Below are 21737 nucleotides of genomic sequence, written 5' to 3' on the forward strand. Positions count from 1 at the left end.
ACAAGCTTTGCTTGTGCTTGACTGTTGTTTAGCCAGAGTCTTGCCTCGACCTCTGGTTTGGAGCAGTACATTGCAATATTACCCACCTCAGACCAAGAACTGGCCAGTGAGAGCATCACAGAGGTCAGACAGAGGTCCGTCATGATGAAAACAGCTTTTAGGCAGCCTCCTGTGACCGTAATGTGCACACTCTAATGTAGGACTTTTCCCAGTGTGGCTGCAAAGAAGAAGCACAAAAGGCCTTCAGTGAGTTAAAAGCTATGCTCAGTGACGCAATAAAATGACATGGGAACCACCGACTTGGTAGAAGACAGCACGACTTCATCCACTGTTATTTGACAAGTACACTATGTCACCATGACACCTCCACGTCCAAACAGGAAGATTGACAATGTCACCATTGGGAAACCCATGGGCCACAGTACTCCACAGTTTATAAGCGATGAAAATAAATTAGTACCGGAAGTGAGAATCATCCTGTCACAGGGTGAAGCATTGGACCCTTGGCTGTACTTTCAAACATCCAAATAAATTGATTGCAGTAGCACAGCAAAGGGGAGGTACTTCGGTTTGCCCAGCTGCTTTTCAAGCAACATGTTCCGACGATATTTACAAGGCCTGTACTCACAATAGGAACTATGATGGGTCAAGAGGAAAGAGAGTTCCACCACTGAATTTAAGGCGATAAATTATTCCTCTCACACAAAAACAGTACAAACTCTCTAAGGAATCTCCAAAAAAAGTAAACACTGGGACGCTCAGAAGGCTGGAGCTGAAACTGTTGCAAAGCAATGTGCTGTATTGTAATTACCATTATACATTATATTTGAAGTTACTGTTAACAGTATTATTTGTTAAAAAAAGGGAAGTGTTTTATAATAAAGTTTATATATTATTACTATTATGTTTCAAATAGTAAAATAAATATAACTGTTCAATATTTATATGTTATAACTAGAGATGGGCAAACCAGTCGGAATTCGTTCCGTGGATTTCCATCACGGATTTTAGCAAAATCCGTTCCGCACTCAGTGAATCGAAGGCAGATTCCTCAAAGGAAGCTATTTTAGTAGAGTCTAAAGTTTTATATATATATCCCTTCAAATAATTTAGGAAATTACGCGTTTGCTCAAAAATGCGCACACCTTAGGTAGCTGGGAGATATGCTATTGAGAAATACAAAGTATATTTAAATGACTCAAATCCCACAAGGCTTTCAATAAGACCTACACTGAGTTGAAAAATCAAAGGAACTGTGTGAGGAATGGTGTACTGGTGTGAGGCCCAACAGGATTAGAACCCTCAAATTTAGTTATTGGGGGCCTCAGCTCTATCAGTGCTAAACCACATGAAGAAAAGTAGTGCCACTGTCACAACATACTTTAGAGGTCTACAGCTCAAACCTGAAACCCTTCCCCTGGCTTCCTTTAGAAGCAGACCACTTGCAATACCTGGTTTGTCATTGCCAGTTCAATGTTCCTAGTGCAAAAAAAACCTGCAATACCTGGGACATATGCTTTCAACTGGATTAGATACAGGTGAGAGCAATAGAGCTCAAAGTATGCTGTGACAGTGATGCTACTCATCAGATGGAGTAGCACACAATACTAAAGCTACTGCCCAGAATAACAAATGTTGTGGGCTCTAATCCTATTGGGCATGACACCAGTACCTCACAAACTGTCTTAGACTTGTCAACGCAATGTAGTTCTTATGGAAATCATTTTAAGAATTGTGGGATGTGAGTAATTTAAATATAATTTGCATAACTAATTAGCATATCTCCCTGGTATTTCAGATAAGAGTGGGTTGGAGAACATACTCCTTTGCATTTGTTTTTCCCTTGTATTTTCCCAGTAAACTGACAGAACAGTGCATTACTGTATGTGACATTATATTAGTGAAAATGTGACATTACCTAAATAGATAACAGACGTTGGCATCTCTAAGTTTAACGGAGATTCACAAAGCTAATGATAAATCCCATCTCAACACTTCCTAAAATGATTTCTATACTCTAGTACTGAGCAGTGAGCAGCTTAAAAGTATGCTGTGAGAGTGATGTTACCCATCACTGGTTTAGAACACACTGCAGCCCAGAAAAACACAAATTGTTGGTTCTATTCCTGTTGTGCCTGACACCAGTATCTCACAAGCTATCCTACACTTGTAAATTTAATTTAATTCTTACGGAAACCCGTGTGGGATGTGAGACATTTAAATATACAGTACTTTACATATCTCTCAGGTACGCATGAACACCTTTTATGGACCCACTGATGAAAGGAAGTTGCGGATTAAAATTTCAGTGAATATTTTGCACATCTCTAGTTATAACTCTTTGTGGAAAGAGCGATTATTAGGTTACATAATAACATGAAGTGATTATATATTGTTATAGTGCTTATTGCAATCCCTAAATACCAATTAAAAGTGCATGTTAAAGTGTATCTTTGTGTAAAAGGGCACAGGGACAAAGGAGCAATAATTCAACCATTAATTAAATAAATGTCAATGATCAGAACGGTTTACTGATAATTATACACATTTGCAGCAAAGCCCCTCTAAAACGGTAAAGTTTGACATGGACACCCAGGGGCTATGCACATATATATATGTAGCGGACATGTAAAATGGCTACAGTCATCTCTCCTGCTGACAGTAAGGCCTGGTAAGTTGTAGGCATGCCAGCAGTAATTATGGAGGTTTGCCCTCACACCCTGGTGGGGTGCCCTGTGTATGGATGGGAGTAGTCACATGCTCTGACTCCATGGTTAGTGATGTCAGAGGTGTGTCAGCTTCCAGAGTATACATAAGGCACAGCACTGAGCCTAAAGTTAGTTCTGCACAGATCTACGTTCAGCTCTGCCAAGAGGAGGAGTTCTGGCAGGAGCCCAAGTTCAAGTACTAGCCTAAGAGACTGAAAGTTATGTTATAGTAACCATAGAGGAGACTGTGTCCAGGGACCTGGCACAGGGCAGTGATCCCTGCGGGGATAGGGAATCCCTATCTAAGGAGAGATACACCTTTTAAAGGGAGGCACTGACTGCAGAATGAGTGGCTAAGAATATACTGCGAGGGGCAGCTAGCCCACATCACCCCAATAAAGATGTTCTCATTCACGAACCCTCTCGTGTACATGTGTGGAGTGAATGTACAGAGAGGAGCACCACGGAGGAGTTCCTCAACAGGATCATCCCTTTGCGGACGCAGGGACCCTGATGAGGTGGAGGCGCTGCACTGGAACTAGGTGAGACTCAGCACACTACCTCAGCTGCCTGTCTGGACGGGTCCTCCCCACACACCATCATGCGGGAGACTCAGGAGTCCTGTTGCCAACAGGTGCACCACCAGACACTACCACACTGTAATGGGGGCCGGTTAGACCACAGGGGCCAATGTGAGATTGGGTGGGTCAGGCCGGTTCAGAAACACCGTTACATTTGGAGGCGAGCTGCTGAGATCAGATCTGTCATCAGGACAGGCTCTAGCTAGGCACACTGGGAAACATGGAGAGAGTCTGCTGCCACTCTGTGCTGCGTAGGGACGGACCTAGGGGTGGTCAGGGGGCTGACAGGATATTGTCAGTTCGCAGGGACAACCTAGGGGCCTGAAAGGAGTGAGGGGTCCGGAGCCGGGCTATAGCTGACCGAGTCACCTTGAAGCAGTGCTAGTTGGTAGGATGCCAGAAGGGATAGCCTGTAACTTGGTCAGGAATCCTGGAGAGGGTCTGCGCTAGGCTGACCAAGAGAGGTAGACGCCCCAAGTACTGCATGGCAGAGCCAGAGTACCTAGCCCATTCCAGACACTTACCATAGGGAGCACAGACTGGGAGGAAGGAGTCACAGCAGACTGAGGTAGTGCAACATGAGTCCAGCCTAGTTCAGGTACACATGTGGTGGTGCATCTGAGCAACTCTTTATTGTACTGATGTGGAGGCTGCCCCGCAGAGCGGAGTCCCATGTACGATAACTGTTACGAGAGAATGGAGGATCCGCGTGGTGCGGAGAACACAAAATGGCGACCAGAGGCTGATGGGGAGGGCACCCGTGGCGTGCACCCCACTGAAGAGCAAACTGTCGCCGAGTTATCGTTAACCAGTCTGCTCTGGAGCGGAGCGAAGGCCGTGGCTGCCCCGTTTTTATCCTGTCTGGGACACCGAGGGGCCACCCTTGAAGAGTGTGAGGAAATTGTAATAATTGGGGGAGAACCCCGCGAGGAGAGCAAACAAAATGACTTTTTGGGCTTAAAAGCCAACCAAAATGGCGGTTCCTGCTTGCTAGGGAAACCGCATGGGACAGTCACAGAAGAAATGGCTGATGCAGAACTTGCAAAGAGCTGGCCGGGAATGGCACGAACAGCAGAGCCCCGCCCTGATGGGGGGCATGGCGCGAAAGCTATGGCTGCGCCTTCATGGACAGTGACTCACTCGGCCCCTGTGCTGAGTCAACCGCTTAGTCTATGGGACCCTCCCCTGATTTCCACCAGGGGGAGTGACTTTCAACTATGGCCTGTGGGAATGCACCCACTGGGCCCAGGGACTGATATCCAGACGGCGCCACTACAAAAGGTAGTTCCGGCCGCGGAAATGATTTGCAAGAAAGAGGGATATTTTGCACGCAAAGCTGCTGCAAGGAGAAGGCGGGAACTAGCCGCGGGAAAAGAATCCAGCTCTGAGGAGGAAACTGGTGCGAAAACGCAGACCGCGCCCACCAGAACTGAGAGGGGCGCGGCCTTAATTAAGGGGCATGATATTCCCATGTGGGACCCGCCCATAATTGCAACCCCTGGGGGCAGGTTCCAGCTATGTCAGCGGAAGGAGGAGCCGAAGCAGGAAGTGGCTGGCCCAGAAGCTTCTACCGGTCAGTTGCGAGGAACCACTGACCTGGAGAGACCCACACTGAAAGTGGTCCCTACAAAAAGAATGGCCTGCCCCTCCGCTGTGGGAACTATGGTCTCCACTCAGCCCTACTCAGTACCCGGCGGGTTACTAGTAGTAAGGGTGGCTAACACCGAGACGGTGGTCGGGCTCTGCCTACAATGCGGGCTGCCCGGAGGCACGGTCAACACGGCGGCACGTTGCCCACATTGCGGGACACTGTACTTATGGCCTATGCCGACATTTATACCGATACAATCGGCTGACCCCCCGGGGGACCAGGCTAAGCGAACTGCCGAGTCCCCTGGCGCACTGTGGATAGGACGTGCGAGTCCTGGAGAAAGAGGACTGGAGCCGGTCAAGTCGGCTGGGTCGGCCGCAACCGAGACAGTCGGGTCACCTCCTGACCGCACCGAGAAGGGAGAATACTCGGACGAGGATCTCCGTGAACTTGAGAAGGTGACAGCGAGGCCCAGGATAGAACCGGGGAGGACGACACCCCGTGGCACCAGCAGCTGTCAGAAAGACAGGACGTCCCCCGCAGATCGGCGAGCCGAGAGACGGAGTCCCTCCGCCTCAGAACGTGGCGGCGACGGACGAGAGACGCCGACACCCCTGCGGACGGGTAAGAGGAGTCCCTTCACTTACCTTGCCCCAGCAGACGGTGTAGGAGCGGAGAGGCCATGCCAGGCCGCAGGCGCACGTGGAGAGACGGCATCACTTCTGGTGAGGACGACGGCGGAGCTTCCGGATGTCGTCATTGAGGAAGAGATCCCGAATGGGGGTCCAACCCGCGATGACGGTGTTTCCGGTTCCGGGGAGGACATCACTTCCGGTGGCGACAGCGGAACCCCGAGGAAGAATGCAGCGACGCTTCGGCGATCGGGGGAAGATCCCCGATCACCTACAAGGCCCAGGAGTTGGATGGGCGATCCAAGGACTGAGGAGGGTGAGATATCCTCATTGGACCAGTCTACGGACAGCCAGGAACGGGTCGTAACCCCGTGGGGTCCAATTCCTTGCCCATCCACCCAATCCCCCGCCCTAGCTAAAACCCCTGCCCCAATCACATGGTCCCCGGGTTCCCCGCCTAGTTTGGAATCTGTGGACATATCATCAGGGGGAGAAGGGAGACGGACTGGGGAAAGACAGCGCAGTGGCGCTACGGAGAGCGATTCTCGGGGAGGGGGAGAATTGAGAGTGGTTACGACAGCACCCGAGCCAGTGATAAAGGCCCCGGGGTCTTCCAGGTGGTCTCTACCGCGATCGGCACGGTCATCGGGGATATTTTCTATAGACGATGATAGGGAGTCAGGGAGATCAAATAGATTCAGAGAGAACCGTTGGTGGGCCCCACTATTCGAAGGGTACTCCGCCTGGATGGACCGCACTCGGTTCCTCATCCGGCGAGAAGATATAGTGGACTACTGGTGGGCTGTGGGAGAATTCACACTGGAACAGAGGGACAGAGAGTTGCAGGAGCGGTGGCTGCAGATCGAGAATAGGGAAATAGAACCCATGGGTCCTAGCATCCTATCAGACCCCGTGGACCCTGATGAGCCCCTATCATGGGTGTTGCCTGGGAGGGCAGGTAAGGCTGACCTGACTAGGATAAGTAGGGCCGAGAGAACCATAATGGCTCGGTATAAATCTTCCCACGGGTTGGAGAACCCGTATGTCCCTGAGCCTCTCATGGATGAGATAGAGGACAACCGGGATAGGTGGCTTAGGGAGGCCATAGAAATGCACCTAGTGGGAAGAGGGAGTTCCGTGATAGGGAAGAAGGCCGAGGAGCGCATAGAGCACTTAGTGCGGGTATGGGGCATTGGTTGAAACATCTATAAGCACCGGGTGACATATAGGCCTGAGAGGGGACTGCCTAGGCACTATCACGTCACGGTCATAGACATGGCGGTGGGCGGAAGAGAGGTCAAGAAACCTGACCCAAATCACTATTTTTAGGGGGTACTAATACATTACGCGGGTTCGTGGCTGCTGGTCGGGGCGGGCTTGGCGGAATGTACTGTAGTCATTTTTGTTATACACCATGAAGATTTGTATGAAAAGTTAACCAATTATGTGTTGTATTTCAGTGCTTCCTGGAAAAGGGTATACAAATTTAGGTCCCAGCGAGGACGATGGGATTCACCAGGGGGAGAATGTAGCGGACATGTAAAATGGCTACAGTCATCTCTCCTGCTGACAGTAAGGCCTGGTAAGTTGTAGGCATGCCAGCAGTAATTATGGAGGTTTGCCCTCACACCCTGGTGGGGTGCCCTGTGTATGGATGGGAGTAGTCACATGCTCTGACTCCATGGTTAGTGATGTCAGAGGTGTGTCAGCTTCCAGAGTATACATAAGGCACAGCACTGAGCCTAAAGTTAGTTCTGCACAGATCTACGTTCAGCTCTGCCAAGAGGAGGAGTTCTGGCAGGAGCCCAAGTTCAAGTACTAGCCTAAGAGACTGAAAGTTATGTTATAGTAACCATAGAGGAGACTGTGTCCAGGGACCTGGCACAGGGCAGTGATCCCTGCGGGGATAGGGAATCCCTATCTAAGGAGAGATACACCTTTTAAAGGGAGGCACTGACTGCAGAATGAGTGGCTAAGAATATACTGTGAGGGGCAGCTAGCCCACATCACCCCAATAAAGATGTTCTCATTCACGAACCCTCTCGTGTACATGTGTGGAGTGAATGTACAGAGAGGAGCACCACGGAGGAGTTCCTCAACAGGATCATCCCTTTGCGGACGCAGGGACCCTGATGAGGTGGAGGCGCTGCACTGGAACTAGGTGAGACTCAGCACACTACCTCAGCTGCCTGTCTGGACGGGTCCTCCCCACACACCATCATGCGGGAGACTCAGGAGTCCTGTTGCCAACAGGTGCACCACCAGACACTACCACACTGTAATGGGGGCCAGTTAGACCACAGGGGCCAATGTGAGATTGGGTGGGTCAGGCCGGTTCAGAAACACCGTTACATATATATATATACATATATATATATATATCACTTGCTGTGATAAGTCGTTTTAAGAGCGTTAAGTGCTTTAAGAACGTATTATTATTGCACTCAGCGAGATTCACTGAGCTGTGATAACAGGGAGTTTGCGTTCTTAAACGGCCTTTTTTCAAGAAATTTTTCAAAATCCCAAAAAGCTCGTACAATCAGCTAAGTGCGCTGATTTATGACAGTCTGAGCGATTCTCAAAGCTTTGATAACTGATCATAATTTAAAAACGCGCAAGAAAAAGCAAGCCAGCAAGCTAAAGGAGCTGGACTTAGAAAAATGTATTTGTTTACCTTTTTGCAGGCACACCATCCATACAACAGGTAGGCGGCTGTCCCCGGCTGACCCCGCGGGTGTCCCCGGATGATCCCATGGGTGTCCCCGGGTGATCCCCGTGGGAGTCTGGGGGTCCCCGCGGGTGCCCATGGATGTCTGGGTACCAATGGTGTGCCCCTCCCCCAAAAACAATACTTATAAAAAAATACAGAGGGGGTCCCCGGGTGAGCCCCACAGGTGTCTGAGGCCTCGGGTGGTTCCCACGGGGTTTATGGGGCCCTTGGGTGGTCCTTGTGGGTCCGCTGGGACCCCACACCTGTGGGACCCCTAGTTCTTCCCCGCAGGGTTCCCCCGTGGGGCCGCAGGTAGTACCCGTTGTCGTCCGGGGTTCCCCAGGTGGTTACCAGAGGTCCCCGCAGACCTAAGGAACCAACCCTGTATGTAAAAAAATAAACATGGCATATACATTTAAATAAATCAATACCCTCCCCGCCCCCCACCAAACACTTACAGTACAGTAATGGGCAAAATAACTATTATCCAGATATGGATTATAGATTATTTGCCCATTATTAAACCTAACATTACCATGCATAAATAAAGTAAATAAATACAGTTCTATTTACCATAGCAAATATGATGGTCATCCTTCTCTTGAAACAGCAAGGTCCCCCTGTCCTCTGTTGCCAGAAAAATATATTCTAATATCCCCTAACCCCTTAATGACCTTAGTAATTAAGGGGTTAACCCTCACCCACTACCCACCCACAAGGGCTAACCACCGTCCCCTAGCAAGTACCCCCACCCTTCACCCCTTCATTTATACAGTGGCTTCATCATGTGTATACACACACACACACACACACACACACACATATACATATATATATATATATATGTTGGATCAAGATCCTATGGATGAATACCAGAAAGATTTAAAAGCATTTCTTTTGGAGGCACAACATAAAGAGATTATTACAAAATCAGAATTTGAATTCCTTTTCAAAAAATGTCCTAGGACCCCAGTGTTCTATCATACTGTATACCAAAGGTACATAAAGATTTAGAACATCCACCGGGGAGACCTATAGTCTCTTGGGTGGAGTCGATGACGTCCAATATGTCCCAGTATGTAGATTATTTTCTACAGCCCTTGGTGGCCAATTTAAGATCATATATTAGGGACACTTTGCATGTCATTGATTCCATTAGGGGATCCCCTGGAAATCCACATATATATGGGCCACATGTGATGTGGCCTCTCTATATACTTGTATTAATCATAATAAAGGAATAGTAGCAGTGGCACATTTCTTGGAGAAAGAAATTTTATTCAACAACACACAGAGGGATTTTATTCTAAAGTCCATTTTGTTTATTTTAGAACACAATTATTTTTTATTTGAGGGTGAATATTATTTGCAGGTCTGTGGAACGGCCATGGGCACCCGCTTTGCCCTCAGCTATGCAAACCTATACATGGGCCTATGGGAGGATAGGCATGTGTGGGGTGATGCTAGGCTGGGGGAGGGCTTGGTGTTCTATGGCCGTTTCATAGACGATCTTATTTTTATCTGGGATGGGGATCAGGACACTTTCACTAATATTCTTACATCATTTAATGATAATCAAATGGATTTACGGTTTACTTTTGAAATAGACAAGTGTAAAATCAATTTTCTAGATTTAGAACTGATGGTTAACAATGAAAATCAGATTGTTACGAAAACATTCTTCATGAAGGTATCCACCAATGCATATTTGCATCACACCAGCAACCACTATCATAAGTGGTTGGAGAACGTCCCCAGGGGCCAGTTTCTTAGAATCAGGAGAAATTGTTCTCTTGACTCTGATTATCTGGCCCAGGGGGACAATCTGGTAAACAAATTTACAGCTAAAGGATACAATAGACACACAGTCCAGGAGACATTTAAACAAGTGGGTAGACTTGATAGACATATGCTGTTGGAAAAATCAAAAACTAACATACTTTCTAGGAAAAAGAAAACAACTGTACAAAATCAGGATCAGATTGGTTCACCCCTCTTTATTACTCAATTCAATTGTGCCTCTCAAAAAATAAGAAACATTCTTAATAAACACTGGGAGATCTTACTTAGTGATCCTATTATAGGAAAGAAATTACCCTCTAAAATACCAATCGTCTTTCAGAAAGCAAGAAATATAAAATCTATGGTAGCACCTAGTAGACTAAAAAAACTCAAGAACAATACTGACGTTATTCCCAGCATAAGTATAAAAGATGGGAATTTTTGTTGTAACCGTCCGAGATCAGAAAAGGGGGGGGCAGGAGAACACAAAATGGATGTGTCTCCCAAAAGAATCCACTATAATGCACTCCTACTTAATTTAAAATTTAACTTTTAATATATTAACATAAAACGTATATTACCTAAAGCGTTGTGTATTGTGCATTAAAAATAAATTAAATTGACAATAACTAGCGTCTGTGTCAGTGAATGTGTGTTGGAGTGATCTCAACCGACAATTGGTAGTAGAAGCTACAGGACACAGAACGCTGCTTAGTCAGGGTATAAACCCCTCTGGGGCACCTATGAGATCAGGTACACAAGTAATGATAAATAAATAAATAGACATGCACACTCAGTGACTGATATGTATCGTAAGGCTACCGCAGTCCTGCTTAGACTTGTAAACCACAGAGCACTTGAAGATGTTAATTATACATGTGTTGCCATGCCTGGACTATGACAGTACTATTGCCTGAGTCCATTGCACATGCGCCTCTAAACGAGTGATTTCGGGAGTTTCCGCGCATGTGCAGTTACATACATTTCGGGCTAGAGTTTACAAGTATTCGCGCATGCGCACAGCACTAATTCTGAGTTGGCCAATTTTATTCTAAGTGCCGATGCATGCGCGCGGGGGGATTCATTTTGGTCCGTTGGATTCTCTGAGTCCACGCGCATGCGCGTTAGACTCAAATTTCGCCGATTTATGCCAGACTGCTTAAAAGCCCTAAAAACACTCGTTTTTACACACTAATACAGCACTTTTGTTACTATATGTGTGGGAATCTACACATATGGTTTATTAAGCATTTGTGTAATTTGAGGGGTGCAGTTTGACAACGGACCAACTGCGCATGTGCAACAGGTGTAAACTTGTTCAATTTGCAATCAAGGTACTGTGTGGGTAAATAAGGGTTCATTCTTCCTCCCCCAAGCAAATTTGTCCCTGAGGAAGCTCCTTTGCTGGAGGGAAACGCGCGTTGGACGCGCCATGTTGTCAGTCTCCTACTTGGAGCTGCTTTTTTGTAGTGTTTTGTAGTCTCCTGGATTTATCTATGTAGATCTGAATTGGGTACTTCACCTACACTCAGTGTGCAAGCACGCCTGCTCTTATATGATTTAACCATTTGGAGTGTGTTGTAGAATGATTCAATGATCAATATGCTGTGAACATTTGCTTCACTATGCTGTGAATCATTCACCCTCCATCACTATACTATCAGTAGCACTTTTATATATATTGGATGGCAACACATGTATAATTAACATCTTCAAGTGCTCTGTGGTTTACAAGTCTAAGCAGGACTGCGGTAGCCTTACGATACATATCAGTCACTGAGTGTGCATGTCTATTTATTTATTTATCATTACTTGTGTACCTGATCTCATAGGTGCCCCAGAGGGGTTTATACCCTGACTAAGCAGCGTTCTGTGTCCTGTAGCTTCTACTACCAATTGTCGGTTGAGATCACTCCAACACACATTCACTGACACAGACGCTAGTTATTGTCAATTTAATTTATTTTTAATGCACAATACACAACGCTTTAGGTAATATATGTTTTATGTTAATATATTAAAAGTTAAATTTTAAATTAAGTAGGAGTGCATTATAGTGGATTCTTTTGGGAGACACATCCATTTTGTGTTCTCCTGCCCCCCCCTTTTCTGATTCACTTTTCAGTTCACAGTTTGCACCCACTTTTTTGGATTACCATTTATTTACTCATTATTTGCCTCAATTAGTGTGGTTTTGTGATCACTCCCTAACCCTAATGTTTTTCTGTACAACCATCCGAGATGCCTGACGTGCAAACATCTGTACAAGTCCAATACCATCAGGTCTCATTCAAATGGATCCATACATCAAGTTAAGGGTCACATTAACTGCTTGTCTACTTTTATCATCTATGCCATTATGTGTCCCTGTGGGAATCAATATATTGGCAGGACCAAACGGTCCCTGGCAACACGATTTTTAGAGCATCGTCGAAATATAATTCATGGATTACAATCACACAGTCTTTCTAGACATTACAATCTCAAACACAATAAAGATCCTTCTTCTTTGAAAGTTATGGGTATTGAAGCCATTAGTTCAACACTTCTAAGTGGAGACAGGCATAAATTTCTTAATTTAAGAGAGACATACTGGATCTATGTTTTAAATACACTCAGTCCAGAAGGACTGAATGATTGTATTGACATCAGCACTGTTGTTTGAATCCTGGGATTATTTGATTTTCCCTCTTTCTTCTTCCCTTTGCCTAGTGGTCTTTGTTACCCATGTGAGATGGGCACGGAGGTCTGGGTTGAACATGCTAGACATGTTCCCTTCGTGTCATTCCATATGGTGATGTGATTTTTTATTTATTAACACTAGACACAATATATTATGTAGTCTTTATTCATGTCACTTCACATATACTGTTCACATAGTATAAAGTATAGGTCACTTTTCTGATACCTTCACAGGGTGGTAATGACAAATTATTATAAATTAGTATACATCACATATTTTATTATAAATACTATACATTCAGATTTAGGTTATTTATATCACTATTTCAATTCACATTATGAGAAGTGAGGTGTCAGTGACTGTATTGCACGGTCTGGTCAGGTCAGAGATTCTTGTTGATCTTGGATACATGTGTTATCTGCTCATGTATCTTTCTTTGGGGTATTTTATGAGACAATCAGTCTCTTTATATACACATATATTGGTTCTCTGAGTGTATTCTTACACTCACATGGAGTACATACATGCACATTTAAGGTTCCCCCTCTCTCTGTGTTCATTTCATATTTGATTGAATATATTATTTTTCATGAACTAATAGATATATCTAATACATGTTGTGTTTATTCTATATTGTATTAACATTTCTATGATTCAAATTGGTATACCTATATATTTTCTTCTTTTTAACTTTTTATTTTATTTGGATTAATTGTTGATTTTGTCTATTTTAGGTTATATTTATATTCATTTTTCCTTTTATTTTATATATTTTTTTATAATTTTCTTTTTATTTTTATATAGATTATAGATCTAGTATTATTATGAAGTCCATTCTCCTCAAGCTAATTATTGATAACATTACAATGGTTTTTTTCACTGTTCACTCAGTTGATTTCAGATATTTATTATATATAGATATTTTATGGTCTGTTTACCTCAGAAATATTTTGACAATTGCAAGCGTAGTAATTTTATGTATTATACATTATTTACATGTTTATTCTGTGTAAGATTAAGATTGTTATGGTTTAAATCTACAGCTGCATATGTTTTTCTGATGTGGGGGTTTCAGATTCATTCTCATTATGCTAATTGTTTACACCTGATTTTTTAATCTATCTTTGCATAGCTAATTGGATGTGTGGGGGTATATATATGTGTCTAGCACACCCATAGTCCATCCCCTGATGAAAACAGTTTAGCTGTTGAAACGCGTAGGGCCAGGTGTGCTGTGGATTCCTGCAGCGTTGATTTATGAGTTCTGCCTGACATTCTCCTGCTTGCCATCTCCGTGCACGGCGTGACGTCATCTGTTTGTTCCGCCGCAAACATTGTCCCCAGTGGGAACCTAAACTATCTGGAGGTGTGTTCCCGGGGAAAGAATACTGTGAGGAGCCTGATGACGTGAGTTCCTGCTGGCAGAGATACACGAGGGCTGTACTGGATGCAGTGGTGTCACGGAGCAGAGTAGCAGAGCAGCAGCGCTTATAGATTCTTTGGAGCATAAGTATTACTCATACAATGCTTTTTTATCTTTTATGTTTGTAAGTTCATTTTATGAGCCTTTTATTGGGAATTAAACCATTTTTTGCACAGTAATGCACTAGGATTGGGTGCTTTTTTCTTTTATTTTCTATGCAGGTGGAGAGGGAGGTCGTTGTGCCCTTTAAAGAAGCAGACTTTTTCCTGTCAGTGCTTTTCTGTTTCTTGCATTTTTTGGACTTCATTTGGACTTCTAAGGATTTGTGACAAAAGTTTGTTATTGGGTCCACAGCACATCTTTTTATAACTATATATGCATTTGGTGAACGTATTGATTGCACAGTTAAATATTATTATTGTCATTTAGGTTTTTTATATATTTATACATTTTCTGATCATTTATTATTATACTATTGCTGTCACACCACACCCAAGCGCAGTCCTTTTCTGTGTGTATACAGTGTATATATATATATATATATATATATATATATATATATATATATATATAGTGACAAACGCCCCTCTTTTGTAGCGCTGATGTCTGTCTGGGTTCTTCCCGACACAGTCTTCTAGGGTTAATTATACAACAAACAGGTTCATGCAAAGTATTACGTTGCTTAACTCAGGCTTCTGACTGCTTTATTTTCATCCAAATAAGGGACTGCAGCTTTATCATGTGCAGGCAGGAGGCACTCAGACATTAACCTTCAGCGGTTTACTCATATCAGTGTTATAGCATTTCACACAGTGTCATTTTTAAGAACCAAACCAAATCAAATAAATAAAATCCTATCCCATTCAGGGATCTAACTACACAGCAGAATCCGCCTCTCTAACTGCTGCTGGGCCAACTAACCTGGTTCCCCAGTTTAAAACAATGCCCTCTCATTTAGGGTCACTAGATAAAGCATACAGTCTTTTGATATGGCAAAAACATGTGTTTGGCTTATCTGTTCGTGGTTGGAGCTCGGTCCCAAGTGTCCAGGCAAATCCTCTGGTACTGTGTTACTTGAAGGGGCCATCCACCCCGAACTGGATGCAGGGGAGCAGCGACACCCCAGCCCCCAGGCTCTAAGAAGAGAGACTGAAATGCAAACCTCTCTGCTCTAAATACCTGTGCTAGTGATTAGGAGAGCAGGTGAGGGAGAACTAGACACATTGTAATCTGTGGTCTGGATTTTCCATCCACCAGCCTGGGTTAATGTGAAGCTGTGGAATGGATCATTTTGCACAATGCCTGCACTTTCTGACCTAAAACGGGGCAGAAAGCTGCATAACATCTTTGGACTATGTCACAATATATATATACATATATATATATAAATATGGGCATGATTAACCAAAATACTAATAAATGGTTAAGGATTACCAAAAAAATACACAAACAAAAACAGCACATTGCATCTCAAAATATTGCAAAAGAAAATAAATCTCATCTCCCAAGAAAACACAGCACCTAGTCAAATAAATATATACCAAATGCCAATCAAACAATTACATTGTACAGTGTGTACAGTACATGATGCAATCTGTGCATCATGTAACACTATGCCAAATCAATGTTCAAAATAAAAGAAACAATTATAAACAAGATACAATGCAATCCAAACAATCATCAAATAAAAACAAAGGAAGAAGTAAACAGAAAAAAATTACCACCAATCAATTAATCCAATCCAAAATCAATTACAATCCAATCCAAATCAATTACACAATTCACTATTCAAATCCTAAAACCAAACCATTCAGAAATAAATGCATGTTCAAAATAACACCATCAGCCAAAATCTAACTACCAAAAATAAGCCACTGTGAGAGAGAGTGTGTGTGCAGGACACCAGAAGTACAACCCGCCCCCAATCACCCAGTCAGTCACCCCCTCACTCAGTCACCCACTCACCCAATCACTCCCTCACCCAGTCATCCCCTCACCCAGTCATACCCTAACCCCCTCACCCAGTCAACCCCTCACCCAGAGACCTCCTCACCCCCTTACCCAGTCACCCAGTCACACCCTCACCCAGTCATCCCCTCACCCAGTCATCCCCTCACCCCCTCACCCAGTCATCCCCTCACCCCCTCACCCAGTCACCCCCTCACCCAGTCACCCCCTTACCCCCTAATCCCCTCATCCCATCTCCCCCTGTCTCTCACCCTCATTCTGTCAACCCCTGTCTCTCACCCTCACTCTGTCACCCCTTGTCTCTCACCCTCACTCTCTGTCACCCCCTGTCTCTCACCCTCACTCTCTGTCACCCCGTCTGTCACCCTCACTCTCTGTCACCCCCTGTCTCTCACACTCTGTCACTCACCCTTACTCTCTGTCACCGGCACTCTCTCACCCGCACTCTCTCACCCACACTCTCTCACCTACAATCTCTCACCCACACTCTCTCACCCACACTCACTCACATCTGTCTCTCACCGTCTGTCACTCACCGTCTGTCTCTCACCGTCTGTCTCTCACCGTTTGTCTCTCACCGTCTGTCTCTCACCCACACTCTCACACACACTCTCACCCACACTCTCTCACCAAAAGAGAGAAATCATAAGGAGGTTCCTTATGTTATGCATGTGGGTATAACATCAGTAACTCTGTCTTCTGGGAATTCCCTTAACATTCTCTATTTTCTTTATTTCCTTTATAGTAGACAAACGCATATACATAATTTTCAGGATGGAGATAGTCCAGTTTGGGAATTGTATGATTCCTCTCTTTTTTGGTATATTTAGGTTACATACACACTATATAATTTTTAAAATGCGTGTTTGACTTTATGAGATCCTTTCCCTTTTCAGGTTAAATGAATGATATGTCTAGTGAAGTTTTGTGTCTCTCTTGTTAGTGTAATCTCTGCAGTTAATAATATAATATCGATGTATGTATTTTGATTGTATTTAATACTGTTTATGTGGATTGATAGTTAAGGTAGTAAAGCTATATAATAAATGTAATTTCAATCTGGTTGTCAAAATTATAATAAGCACTATGTTCATGATGTATGTACTAATATAATGTGGACCGATATCTAAATGTAATTTCAGTCCGGTGGTCAGAAGTATAATAAGCATTAAGACTTATGATGTACATACTAATATAGAGTGATATTGATGGAAATTCATATGTTTAGAGAAATTAATTGTATGGTAACAACACCTCTCTTTGTTGTTGAGATTATTAACCTCCTAATGGCTATGAACAGGTTATGGCTCATTTGGGAATATCATCTAAATGTTTAAAGTAGGGAGCTTTATATAAAGGAGACCCTCTGGGGATTTTACCCCTATCCCCTTAATTAATAAATAAATAAATAATCAAATGTCCAAGAAACTAAAATGTCCGTTAAACAAATTAATGTGTATATATACAAAAGCATCTATTTTATAAATTGTGTGTGGCAGGTCTGTTTAGATCAAATTGAAGCCATACATTCTTTGTCATGATAGCTTTCTATTCAATTTATGTATTTCATGGTGGAATGATGAATAATAACGATCTAATTTAATATTAGGATGTGGAAATGTAAGATAAATCTATAGACGCACAGTATGTATAATTTAATATGTAAATCAATGAATTCAGCAATTAATCAATTTATTGAGGGAGGAGGGTATTTAACCCCATGTGAGGGACAGATAGGGAGATCAACCCCTGATGAAGCCGCAAGGAGAAATGCGTAGGGCGTAGATTATTCAGTGTTTTAGTGGCACACTAGTAGATGGTAGTTATAAGAGCTACAATTTTAAATTTTGGTATACTACCGAACCCGGCATTAGTGGCGCCCCATGTGGGAGTGCGGTGCTAACGCGAGAGCGAGGTGACATCATCACGTCCTGCGGAGGCACCGGAGGAGCACAGAGGGCGAAAGAAGCTGATGCTGAACGCTGGAGAGCTGTGACATTAACACATGCCATGTGTGAGAGCAGATTACAAGGACATTGAGGTCCCACAAGTACCGTGAGTACTGGGAGTACTGAAAGTGCGGTGAGATACCCTAACAGGGCTCACTATAAGAGAACTGCACTAGGTCCCGTTAGCACTGGGAGCATTATAATTGCCGTGAGAGACGTTATCAGAGCTCACGGTTAGTGAACTCTATCTCCATATAATATCATACACCAGGATAACAACAGAGGTGTATAGGAATACCTATATGTGAACAGTGACTGCTATAAGCCCTGCTGGGAATTGGTATACCATATGAGTGTGAGATACTCTAAAATTCTCAACCGTTTTTAAAGAGCTCACAAAGTGGCACCACCTTGAGAAAGGTCCCACTCATGGACCGAAACGTCGGTCTTGTGTCTCTTCTTTCAATACACTTTTTTGATCAATTCTGGAGTGCTGCCTGTTGATTTCGTCTTCAAAAAACGGTATCGTATTGCTTATTCTTCATTATAGGATCTGCACCCTCACCAGTGACTGTTATTACGGATTGCCTATTGTTCCATTGCTATGATATATATATATATATTATATGGGCATGATGAAGCCAATGTACAAATGAATGGGTGAATGGTGGGGGTACATGCCTGGGGAGGGTGGTTAGGCCTCGTGGGTAGGTATTGGGGCAGGGTGGGTTAACCCCTTAATTACTTTTGCAGGTTATTAACCACTAAAGTGATTAAGGGGTTAAGTGACATTAGAATGTAAGAAAGTCAAACCGCGCTCTTGCTTCCTAACAGGATCTCGTAGTGGATCAACTCTTCCCTCTTGCAGCTGATGTGATGTGAAGGCACCCCTCCTCCACAGGTCCCGTGCCTGATGAAGCACAACACTGTGTGAAACGCGTTGCGAAAGCCCTACGGTGCAGCTAGAAGTCAGCCCACAGGTGTACCTACCCCCAGCTGTCCCATCAACAACCAGAGACCCTTCGGCACGCCAGAGTGAGTTTCTCTGGGGAACCGGCATTTGAGGCGGGCTACTATTCACGGGTCCTGCGAGAAGCTGCAACCCGGAAGTAAGAACTATATGGTGCTGAGCCAGGCAGCCCCAGCGCGCGGGTCTACCTTGTAAGCCTCTGCACCATCTCTTTATGCCCAGGACACCACCAGGACTGTTTCCTCTGCACCTGAATACTGGATGTACTTACCCTTATATGTAAGTTTTTATTGGTACTACTACTAACATGTTTTAATTAAATCTTGACCCTCGGTGCGCTTTTGTGTTTCATTCCCTGACATTAGAATGTATTTGCAATGTATTTTTCTGGCAACGGAGGAGGACAGGGATGCTGGTGGATGTCGGATGGCCTTCATATTGCTGTGGTAAGTAGAACTGTATTTTAAAAAAATTATTTATTTTAATTCTGTTTAATGTGTTTAATAATGAACAAATAATCAATTATCCATATCTGGATAATAGTTATTTTCTCCATGAATGTACTGTATGTGTGTTTCGTGGTGCGGGGGTTGGGGGGGGTTGATTTATTTTATTGTAGACCCATGTTTATTTTTTTTACTTACAGAGTTGGGTTCCTTAGGTCTGCAGGGACCTCTGGAGACCACGTGGGGACCCACAGATGCCCACGGGTACCACCTGCAGACCCACCCATGGAGGACACCTGCGTGGAATAACCGGGGCCCCACAACTGTGGGGGCCCCATGGACTTTCAGGGACATCCCAGAAACCCGCTGGCCCACCCGTGGACCCCATTTGGGGCCCATGGTGACCTGCGGGGACCACCTGGAGGCCCACGGTGCCAAGCGGGGGAAGCCCACGGTGCCAGACCCTGTGGGCACCCCCCTCTGGTGCATTGTGGGGCCTGCGGACATCCATCAGGACCACAATGGACTACCTTAGGTGTGGGGTATGAATCTTGTCTGTAAAATAATAAATCATGTTTTTATGGGGGGACACAGGGGTGGGTGGGTTATGTCTTAATGTTTATTAAATATACTAATGTTTATTGTGGGGCTATTCTGTGTAGTCTTTTTATTGTGGGTAGTGGGGTTGGGGGAAGGGGTTATTGTCCCGAAGGGTGGGTGGGTAGGCCTTCCTGGTGGGTAGTGAGGGAGGGTGGTTAGGCCTCATGGGTGGTAGTGGGGGAGGGTGATTTGGCCTCTTGAGTGAGTGGTGGGGGAGGGTGGGTTAACCCCTTAATTACTATAGCGGTTAATAACTGCTAAGGTGATTAAGGGGTTAGGGGATTTTAGATTGGATCTTTTTATTCTTGTGTATGTTTTTCAGCACCGGAGGGCATTGACGATGATTAGGATGAGGACGGCGTTAATCGTGGCAGCCGTGCAAGGGTGAGTGCGAGATGTATTTATTTTATTTATTGTGATGAATGTCTTTGAAATGTAGTATCCCCCGGTCACGTGACGCGAGAGCTTTAAAAGTACAGGGGATACCGGCACCCCATAACGGGGCCTGTATCTCAGGAAGTAGGGGTGCACGAGCCTGAAACCAATGCGGTTCAGCTCTAGAGACCCCCTGCACGTCTACATTATTATTAAAATGAATATTTTTACTGTACGATCGCCTCTAACAGCCGTGCATGGATCTCCATGCAAATGTTACAGGTGGCTTTTTTTTTCTATCAGCTATCGCGCTTGAACTTTAAGTGCGATAGCAGGGGGGGGGGGAAGAAAAGCACACACGATCAGGCAGATTGGAGCTCGGCCAATCCAGAACGCGCTGAACTTCTTAGTGAATCGCACCTCCGGCTTCAATTTTTATCGGACATGAAAAATGTTTTCACGCCAGAGCAAAAGGTCACTGCTTAGTGCATATCCCCACAAGTGTCCATGTCAACGTAAAAATAAAATTAGAAATATAATACTATGATCTTTATAAAAGTGTTGAGTATAAAAATTTCAATGAGTACATCACATCATTTATAAAAAAAAAACATTTATACATATACTGTATACAGCATGGATGAACATATATTGATATATTTACTTACTGTATATATTAGACACAGAAAATATAGATGAAGTCTCCGCTTCCGACTCGCTCTCCAGGGATGCTGCGTGGGCAGTCTACCAGTCCGATGACTTCCATTCAGCCCAGGACGAGGGTACTTGAGGCTAACTCCTCCGCCCAAATGGCTTTCACACCTTGGCAATCTCTGTGGCTTTCAACTCCGGGACCCGAGCATTCTTGGTGGCACCAACTTGATAGCCAACTGGTCTTGGAACCATGGACTTGAAAATCCCCAGCTCATATACAGTGCATAAACATTTACCATTATTCACAATGTTAAACATAAAAATATTTCACAATTCCTTCTAAGTCCCTTGTTTACTAGGTTTGACTGAAAAGATGCGCACGTTCAGTTTCAGCACTCCGTGAACTTCCTAAAGAGAAAATGTTTTCAAAGTTTAACGAAATAATGCGTATGTTCAATTTCAGAGTTACTTTTCTAAATACATAGGAAATTTGGACTTAGACATGAAATCAGCCATGCAACTTTATCGATGGTTGAAGCACCCCAGAACCTCTATACCTGGTTATGGTGACCGGGGCATATACTGGGGGACCCCCACTGACCTAGGGACCCCTGACTGTACCCGAGATACACATATCCCTATGTCCCCATTTACCTTTCTGGTCT

Source organism: Ascaphus truei, chromosome 3 (genome assembly GCF_040206685.1).
Source record: "Ascaphus truei isolate aAscTru1 chromosome 3, aAscTru1.hap1, whole genome shotgun sequence".
Classification (NCBI taxonomy): domain Eukaryota; kingdom Metazoa; phylum Chordata; class Amphibia; order Anura; family Ascaphidae; genus Ascaphus; species Ascaphus truei.